The sequence below is a fragment of the Rhinolophus hipposideros genome, assembly GCF_964194185.1.
Source record: "Rhinolophus hipposideros genome assembly, chromosome: 9".
NCBI lineage: Eukaryota > Metazoa > Chordata > Mammalia > Chiroptera > Rhinolophidae > Rhinolophus > Rhinolophus hipposideros.
Genome location: NC_138055.1, coordinates 29780693 through 29790637, shown reverse-complemented (window position 1 = coordinate 29790637; position 9945 = coordinate 29780693).

Sequence of the window (9945 nt, the reverse complement as noted above, 5' to 3'; positions counted from 1 at the left end):
CTGAAACATGTTCAACGTTATCTTTCTTGCCCTTAGTGATGATTAGAGGTGGGGCTTTCTTTCCATCCAGACGAATTGCCAAAATAAAGGTAACACATACACTTTTGTAACCAATAGAGGGAATGTAGATTGACGAGGCACCCCTCTGATCAATTGTTATTTGAGATCCTTGGCCCATAAACACTTCAGTTTCATCCATAGCAATCCTTTGCAGAGCTGGTATTTAGAAAAGTCGATGCCATCAACAAAGGACTTGAATGCAAGTGCACATTTAATAACTTCAGTCTCTTCCAGCTTGAACAGTGTTGTCGATCTTAGAGATAGTTTATATCACTGAAGGAAGCCATCCAGCCAGTGTTGTGATGCTTTGAATTCTTCTGGGGATATTTCTAACTGGTGCCATTGCAAGGGCAAATGCTTGAATATCAGCCCTACGCACAACCAAAGCCTTTGCTCTCCTATCAGCAATCCATTCACAGATGATGTCTTCCAGCTCAGGATATAATGGTTGCCGACCTGATCCTCACCTGCGCTTCTTAGCATTTCCCTCGTCCAACTGTTGACTGAGGTTATCGTACTCTGCTCGCCATTTTTGGATCATTCGGAGATCCAACTTCTTCTCTTTGCAAAAAGCCGTAAGATTCTTGTTCGGAGTCCTCCACGACTTCTTTCTTTTGCTCGATGGAATAGCTCTTTCTTTTTGCACTCATCTTGTCTGGGTGTCAAAATATTATTCCCTTTAAATCTACCATTAAATCAAGTGTTAAATGAAGACTTATGAGACAGGAGTGGCAACAAAAATGATGACAGTTAAGAATGATGGTCCACACAAAAGCGACAAAAAATTGCAGGCACCAAAATTCAGAAAACATTTCTTTATTTCACACGAGTGCATTAAGTACATCCGTTACAACACACAACATACTGAATTATGAAGGTTTATATTAGACACAACCACGTCTGTTCGTTATCAAGTGCGCACGTTAGTTGTGCATTGTGTCTGTACTCAATTGGTCATTCGGCAATAAGTCTCGAGTTCATCTGTTTACATAGGCATTTACCTCTTGTCCAAAGGCGCCCGCTTGAGTGTTTACAAATACTTAATTTATTTATTTTAAGTATTAATGTCAATATATTTATTTATATTTAATTATATATTAATATTATTTTGTAATTCAATACGTCTGTTGTGTGTTGCAGTGGAAGTACTAAATGTGTCTGTCTGGCTGACGATCTTAATTAGGGCTTATTTTGTGGGTATGGCTTATATTACGAGCATTCTGAAGAATCATGTGAGGGCTTATTTTTCAGTTAGGTCTTATTTTCGCGGAAATACGGTAGCATATCTGATATTTTTAAAATTTGTATAATTTATAAGGATATCTCTATGCTTTAAAATTTCAAAGGAAAACGTCACATGCGTGGTATTTGTAGGAAGAAGTTACCTCCATCAGAGTTGTGGGGACAAAGAGTTGGGATTAATGGAATTCAGAATCTTGAGGGAGAGGCACCACAGAGTTTGGATCCATACACCTCTATCCTCAGGTGCCACTTGGTCACTGGTACCTGAGAAGTTTGGAGGAAAGTCACCACAACTGGTAAATAAATTTCTGAGAAGGGGACAGCCTAACTGGTGCTGTTGCCTCAGGAATTCAGAAAAGAATTCATGTGAGAGAACAGTTCAGTAGATTGATGGAGCCGGGACCCAAACCTCTGGGGAGAGCATGCCAGCCAGCTGGTACTTGAATTTCTGAGGCTGCTTCTGGGAGTGTGGAGAAAACCAAACTGATGCCTGGGACGTAATGGGAATCAATTATTACTTAATATGGTAAAGAACCATTATTAGGGTGATGTTGATAGGAACAGGAATTAAAACAGAAGGGAGCAAGTCTTTCATCCCCCTCTAGCTTCCTATTTCTTTGTTGTACACTCTTTGGGGCAGCTTCTATTGGACAAAGCCCCCCCATCACAAAGATGAGAATAAAGGGGTGGATTTGAAACAGAGAAAAGCTCGATAACCCATTCCAACTCTGTCTACTTAACCTATATATTTATTCTTCTATACATATTTGAAATGACATACAATAATTAAAAATGTATGCTTTTACCTATCAGGATGCAGTGATCCTGTGTTATTTAAACAGTATTTAATGTAAAGACTTGATTAAACAGGTAAAAAGAGAGCACTGAGACATCACAGAGGTAGTAATAACAGGAAGCAGCTCCTACCCCTCAGGCTGGCAGAACGCAGGGAAGGGATTGGGTGTATCATTATTTGGAAGGGTCGTACGAAGCCTGGGCGCAGACTCTTTGGAGGAGTCACTGAGGAGAGATACTCTGTTCAGCTGGGACAGACCCTGGAAGAGAGGAATCTGCACAGTTGGGGTTGGTATCTCTGAGGGGGTGAAATGATGTTGGTTCTGAAAATGTAGAGGAAAAACATGGAAATTAGAATCACCTACTGTTACCAGAATCAACTACCGCTACCAAAGTGGACATCTCTTTACTAATGTTAAGCCATGTGATTATGGTGTGGCCTTTGTATGGTTTTCTTCTTGTTTCTTGTTCTTAGTGTTTATTGAGCTTCTTGGAACTGTGGGAATACAACTTTTATTACATTTGGTAAAATTTCAGCAATTGTTACTTCATTTTTTTTTCTGTCCCTCCTGCCTCCTAGCCATGGGAGACTCTAATTTCATGTGTATTAGGCCATTTGATGTTTTCCCAAGTTCTTGATGCTCTGTTAATTGTTTACTCAGTCTTTTTTCTCTGTTTCATTTTGGGCAGTTCCTATTTCCCTCTTTAATTTCACTAATCTTTTCTTCTGCAGTTTCTAATCTTTTAATCTCTTCCATTGTATTTTTCTTCTCAGATTCTAGAGTTTTCATCTCTAAAGGTTTCAACTGATTTTTACAAATATCTTTTATGTCTCAACTGGCTCAGTATTTCTTTGACTTTCTCAATCATATGGAATATAGTCAAAATATCTGTCTCAATGTTTTGTTTATTAATTTTCTATCTTCATAACTTCTAGGTCAGTTTTGATTGATTTTTTTCTTCATTATGGGTCTATTTTGTTGCTTCTTTCTATGCCTGGTAATTTTTAATTGGATACCAGACATTGTGAATTTTCCCTTACGAGGTGTGGGATACTTTTCTATTCCCATAAATATCATTGTGCTTTGTTTTAGAATGCTGTTAAGTTACTTGGAAAGAGTTTGATCCTTTCTGATCTTGCCTTTAAACTTTGTTAGGTGGCACCAGAGCAACATTTACATTAGAGCTAATTTTATCCCACTGTTGAATACCCTTCAGAAAACCTTTCTGAATACCCAACCTATTGTTCCATGAATTATGATATTTTCCGCTCTTGCAAGTGGTGATAAGAACTATTCCTGGTCCTGTGTGAGCTCTGAGAATTGTTCCTCTAATCCTTTCAGGCGGTTCTTTCCTCAGCTTGGGCAGTTTTCTCATGCCCAGTTTTCACATGCACTGGTCCAAACTCAGCATCACTCTCTCTGGGGACCCCATGCAGATCTCCAGAGCTCTCTCTTCATGCAGCTTTCTCCTCTCTATTACTCTGTGCTGTGAATTTTACCCTTGCCACACTGTAAGCTTTGTCTCCTTCACTCAGGGAGTCTGCTGAATTCCACATGGGTTCTCCTTGCCTGCATTGCTGCTTGGAAGCTATCGCTAGGCAGAAAACTATAGCAATCATAGGGTTTTTCTCAGTTCATTTTCATCTTTCGGTGATCACTGTCATTAATTGCCCAGTGTCCACAATCTTGAAAACTATTCTTTCATGTGTTTTGTGTTGTTTTACATTGTTTCAGGCTATAGGGTAAATCCAGTCATCCTAACTCCATCTGAGCTCAAACTTGGCATCACCTTGCTTTTTAAAATATATTTTTCACTGAATGTGGAAATCTAAGCTGTCCCTTTTTATTCTAGAACTTTTAAAGTGTCATTCCATTGACTTTTATTGTTTTTGATGATAAGTTGATCATTATTCATGTTTTCCTCTGGCTACTTTTAAGATTCTTTTCTATAGCTTTCATTTTCAGCAGCTTGATTATACAGATGTAGTATCGTGAAAAAAATACATAGATGGATGGGTGGGTGGGTGGGTGGGTGGATGGATGATGGATGGATGGATGGATGGATGGATGGATAGATTAGATAGATAGATAGATAGATAGATAGATAGATAGATAGATAGATAGATAGATAGATAGATGATAGATAGATAGATGATAGATAGATAGATGATAGATAGGTAGATTTCTTGGTATTCATCCTATTTGAGATTCAATGAGTTTCTGAATTTGTAAGTCAACCCTTACTCCTCCCAATATTTTTTTCGGCTCCTTTCAATTTTTCTCTCCTCAGCCTTCTATTACATGTATGTTAGGCCAAATGATATCATCACAAAGATTCCTGAGTCTTTGTTAATTTTTGAAAAATAATTTTCCCATTCTTCAGATTGGAAAATTTATGTTAATATGTATTCAGGTTCACCAACTCTTTTTTTCTCCCCTGAGATCTGTTTTCCGATATGCTATAAAGTTAATCCAGAGAATTTTTCTTTTCAGTTATTTTATTTTACCACTTATAAAATTTACATGTTGTTCTTTTATTTAGCTTCCATTTCTCTGCTAAGACTTTCCGTTTGTTCACGCATTATAATAACATTTCTCTGTAATTCTTTGAACAACTTTCATTTCTATAACACATAAAGGCTACTTTATAACCTTTATCTGCTAAAACCAGTATTTGGGCCATCTCAAGCTCCATTTGTATTGATTGATTTTTTTCTTTCCCATTCTGGGTCCTAGTTTCCTCTTTTTTGCATGTGTAATAAATTTTTTTATTATATACTTCACATTGTAGATATGTTTTAGATACTCTAGAATATGTTATCTTCCTTTGGAAAAAAAATCTTCTAGCAAGCAGTTCTGTACTGGCTAATTATTGTAGATCTTTGGTTTTATGCTTTGTTAGGATGGATCATGATAAGCTCACTGTGTTTTATAAGGTTTTCTATCTTGAGGGGACTCTATCTACAAACTCTATCCTCTGCATATCTGGTCAGGCTTGATTTTAGGCTTTGTCTATACTTGTCAAAAGTAGTTTCCTTACTGTGGAGTTCTTACTGAGGGATACCTTTTTGGGGGTGAATTCCCAGAATACGTTGTATCTCATCTGAATGCCTAAGGTATTAAAATGTGCTAAACAGGTCTCTTCACTTTTGCTAGACTGGATCTCCACTGTCCCCCAACACAGCTACCTATGGCAGCTCTATTCCACATTCAAGCTTGTAGCAGCCACTCTCTGGGAAGCATTGGGTAATTTTGCCCTGTGTGAACTGGGTGGATTCACCAACAGATTTCTGTGGCCACTCTCCACACAGATGCATCCACTCTGGTGCCATTAGCAATCCCAGCCACTTTAAGTGCCCTGAACTCTGATGTTCACCTCCTCAGTCCAGCAGGATTAACTTCCTCTGCTTGGATCGAATTGCTGCACCGTAGTCGTGGAATTATCCCCAAGCAAAGAGCTGGTGAGTGTCCTTATCCCAAGGATTGTAGTGTCATATTGCTTACAAAAGGTGAGCAGTAAATTTTATTCCTTTCCCTCCCCACCTTAATAGCCACTGGGTTATGGGAAGCTAATTTAAGAAATACTTAAATCACTTAAAACTCTTATATTTTTCTCTAAGAAAATTTATAGGAAAACGTGAAATCCACTTGTTTTCTAAAATTAAATTTATAGAGGCTACATTGGCTATTGGGTGCAGCTCTCACTAGTGTTGGGTCTTTTCAGTTTCTTCTCAACACTTGCATAAGGAACAATATTAGAAAGTTGTACAGACTCATTAATGGGGTTTTTATAAAGACTGGTTCTTCCTGAGTAGAAAAAGACAACATTCATTCAATTAACATTTAGTAAGTGTCTACTTTAAGAATTGGTGTTAAAAGAGAATCCTAGACATATCTTATGCCCATCAGGGAACATGCAATCTAAAGAACTACAAAGCTTTCCTAATTTTTCCCTGCAGCTAGCCTTCTTGATCTGGGGCAAAATTACACACCAAAACCAGCAGGGCTGATTTCCCAGAGGCTATGATTTTATACTTGTGACATTTAGTTTTTCCCAAAGGAAAAATGCCTTTAACAGTTCTGAGTCCCAGACAGGAATTTCAGTCTGTACTCCTATTGCTTCCCCACCCACTCTCTTTCCACCATCCTGCTTCCTAATCCCTTCTTTTCTGCAGGCGTCTCCAAGACCTACTCCCCCATCACCTGACAGCCTCCTTTTCTGGATTCCTTGTTTCTTTCTACCTTTAGAGTTGAGGAAATGGAAGAAGCTGAAGAAGCCAGTGCCCTAAGCTCAGTTTTATGAGAAGTACTTAGTTTTTGTTTTTGATGGAGGGAGTCATAATTATCAGGGGGGGAAATCTTCTAATACCCAAATGTTGAGGTTCATCTCATCACATTTGTGAAAGAAAGGTTCCAAAATGAAAAACTAGTAAAATTCTGATATGATGAAAGGCAGTACTAAGAACTATCCTATTAGGCTAAACTGAATTGGTGTAAGATACAGCAAACAGGTGCTCTGAGGGAAGTAAGATCTTGAATCCAGATTTCTGTATTAAATGGGATATGTTAACAGCTCAGATGCTCCCTGAAGAGCCTCACCACCTTTAGTTTGGTGCTGGGATAAGGTGGGCAATGAACCAGGGTTCCTGCCAGGCCCAGATGGCCTGGTCTACACTGATCCCAGGGCTTTTTCCTTCTTGACTGTAGTCCCAGGCACTTGGCCCAATTCCTGCTTCTTTTTAGGGCTGCCCTAGGTAGCCCTGAGCAGTCAGCCTTGTCCCTAAAACTAGTGGTGGAGTAGAACAATTTCTCCAATTTTAGTAATGTCAATTATCCCCTCAAATGAACACACAGTCTCATATAATGGAAAAACAGGGAATAATACACACACACACACACACACACACACACACACACACACCAAAACAAAACAAAACAAAAAAACTGAGAAATTAATATCTATAGAGGTCTTTCACAGCTTGTCCTATTTTAATGTTTTTTATTCTGAGCTAATGTGATATGCTAAGACCTCCCATCTTTTTTTATTTTTTTAAGACTTTGATAGCTAAATTCTGGTTTGGTGCCAGTGCTGAGCCTGGAGCTACTCAGCAAAAGTCTCAGAGCACACCAAGGTCAGTTGCTGCCTGCCTGGGGCCCACGGACTCCAATAATTTTCCAAAAGTGCAATGCAGTGGGGGCTGGCTACTGGCCAAGAAAGTGCCCCAGGCATTGGGAGAGTTAGGTAGGGAAGAGCTCACCAGACCAATCAGATTCAGATTTGGCTGTGTGCGGGAGGGCACAGGAAAGATGGCACTTGCCTGCTAGCTGCATTGGATGGACCCCCACACACTGAAAATGGCGACTGTCTTCCAGCCCTCGCTTTCAAGCCACACACCTCAGTGTCTGCCCCCAGTAAGCTTCTGATGCCCCTGCCCCCCAAGTCACCATCTCTTCATCAGGGTCCAGGGTGAGTGCCTGTGAGTAAGCCTGTGTGTGAGCCCTTTAAGAGGAAGTCTGGGTTTCCTGCAACCTTCTGTCCCACCTAAATGGTCGGAATCCTCACTGTTTTTCACAGCCAGATGTGGGGCCTCCTCTCTTCTGGGCTGGGGAAGCCATTGTGGGGCTGGGTCTCTCACTCCTATGGGGGGAACCTTCGTGGTCGAGATAGCTTAACCTTCTGATTCTGAACCACCACACGGAGGTGTGGAGCCAGCCCGTTTCATGTCTCTGCTCCTCCTACAAGTCTTGCCGTGGCTTCTTCTTTATGTCTTTAGTTATTAAACTTCTGTTCAGCTGACTTCACATGGTTCTCCAGGTTGATTGTTCTATAATTTATTTGTAATTTTAGTGTGTTCATGGAAGGAAGCGCGCACAGCGTTTATCTTCCCTGCCATCATGGATCTGACTCCCATCTATTCTTAAAGAAATGGAAGTGAGTTATGTGCTGAGAGCTTTCACAGATATCCCCACTTTACCAATGGAAAAAATTGAAACTCGGATATAAGTTAAGTAGCTTATACAAAGTCACAGAGTAGGTGGAACAACTAAATTGGGACTCAGCTTTCTTGAACTTCTATATATCCTGCAAATCTTTTCTCTCAGATATCATAGGACAGTGTATAAAAAATTTTCAAGCAGAAAAAGCATTTTTTTTAAATCATGAAATTTTATATAGTGTACCACTGTACAAAATAGTTAAAACTCAAGAGCTTCTCTTGTTGAAACAGCAAAGACTAGGCTTGGAGCCTCATTTGGAAATCACTGGGCAAGTCTCATAGATTGCCAGCTCTATGAAAGCCCTTGCAGGTGAACATGCAGGTAGTTTGGGAGCTGATCATTCCATGGCAACAATTAGACCAGGAAATACAGTTCTCCATCTCAACAGTCATTTATATCTATGGGGAATTTCAGAGGACTGACACTCCTTGGTTGGGATTGCCTTTGGCCATCATCTCAGAATTCCACACTTACGCTTTGGAGTAGAAATTATATAAGATACCAATATGACTGGACGAAACTTAGCTGACCCCAGTCCCAGTCTTCCCTGTGAGAGCCAGGCCAGAACGAAGTATAGATATACATTGGCTGAGTTAATCTGTGGTGTTGCTTATTCAGTAGAGGTAGCAATGACAGGGTCCTCTCCAGCTCCCAGAAGGCATGTGGTAAAAGGATCAATTGTTGGGTGCTAGTGAATGAATGAAAGTGGCAGCGCTATTGCCACAGGCTAAGGCAATTGCCATGATCCGTTGTCAGCCCTTTGCAAAATGAGAAGGTCTAGAGCAGGGCTGGCCAACTGCAGCCCGCAATCCATTGTTAATTGGCCCACAGCAAATTCCAAAAATATATTTAGTTTACTTAAAAAACCAGGTGAGGCAGTACACCTTGAGTGAGTGGCCCGGCTGTTTGTGTATTTTACCGCATATGGCCCTTGGTAAAAAACATTGAAAAAAGTTTGGACACCCCTGGTCTAGAGTATTAACTGGTAGCAACCCGCTATCCTGCAGCCAGTAAGTGAAGACACATTTTACGTTAGAAAATGGCACAGGGAAGTTTATTGCCTCAGCTCTGCAACCAGTCTTAGTATAGGGCAAAATCTAGACATTTGGATGATTTATTTCATTTTTCTTGCAGCAATAGAAAAAAATGAGGAAATGACTTTTTATTTTATGCTTTGGTGTCAGTGCAATGGAAGTACACAATGCAAATTAAAATAGCGATCTGGAATTGCTTAGACGCTCCCTCCCACACACACTTCTTTCAGCATTTGTCAGACGGAGATTCCCGTATGCCTGTCAGACGTGTGTGCAGATCAGGCATCTTACAGAATTGCTGACGCCAAGTTTGGCAACACTTCTCATGGAGGGTTGTTACCGCTGTCCTGGGGAGTGGGCCTCATGGATGGGGTGCTTGTGGTGAGTGTGCTCATGGTGTATCCTGGATCCAATGGGCATGCTCACTCTGGAGATGCCTTGGTGCCGGAATGAGTGGGGGGGTTGGGTGGTCCAGGTGTGCTGCGAGTGAGAGAGAGATTCAGAGAATCCTGCAGCATTCTTTCTATGCCGACTCTGCCAGGCCCTCAGCTAGCGCTTTATGTACTCAGTTCTGTGTTTTACCACAGCTCCACAAGGTAGATGTCCGTGTGTGTGTATGTGTGTGTGTGTGTGTGTGAACACTTAGTCTCAGAGGTAGTAGGTGCCTTCTCAAGGGAACACAGCCACTAACGGTCAGAGCACGGACTGCTATGACCCATGATGTCACTCTGCATCCCCAACCCACCAGGTACCACACCAAAGACTTCACATTCCACCTCAACACACCCCGTGGAGGAAACACTTCTTTTTCCCAC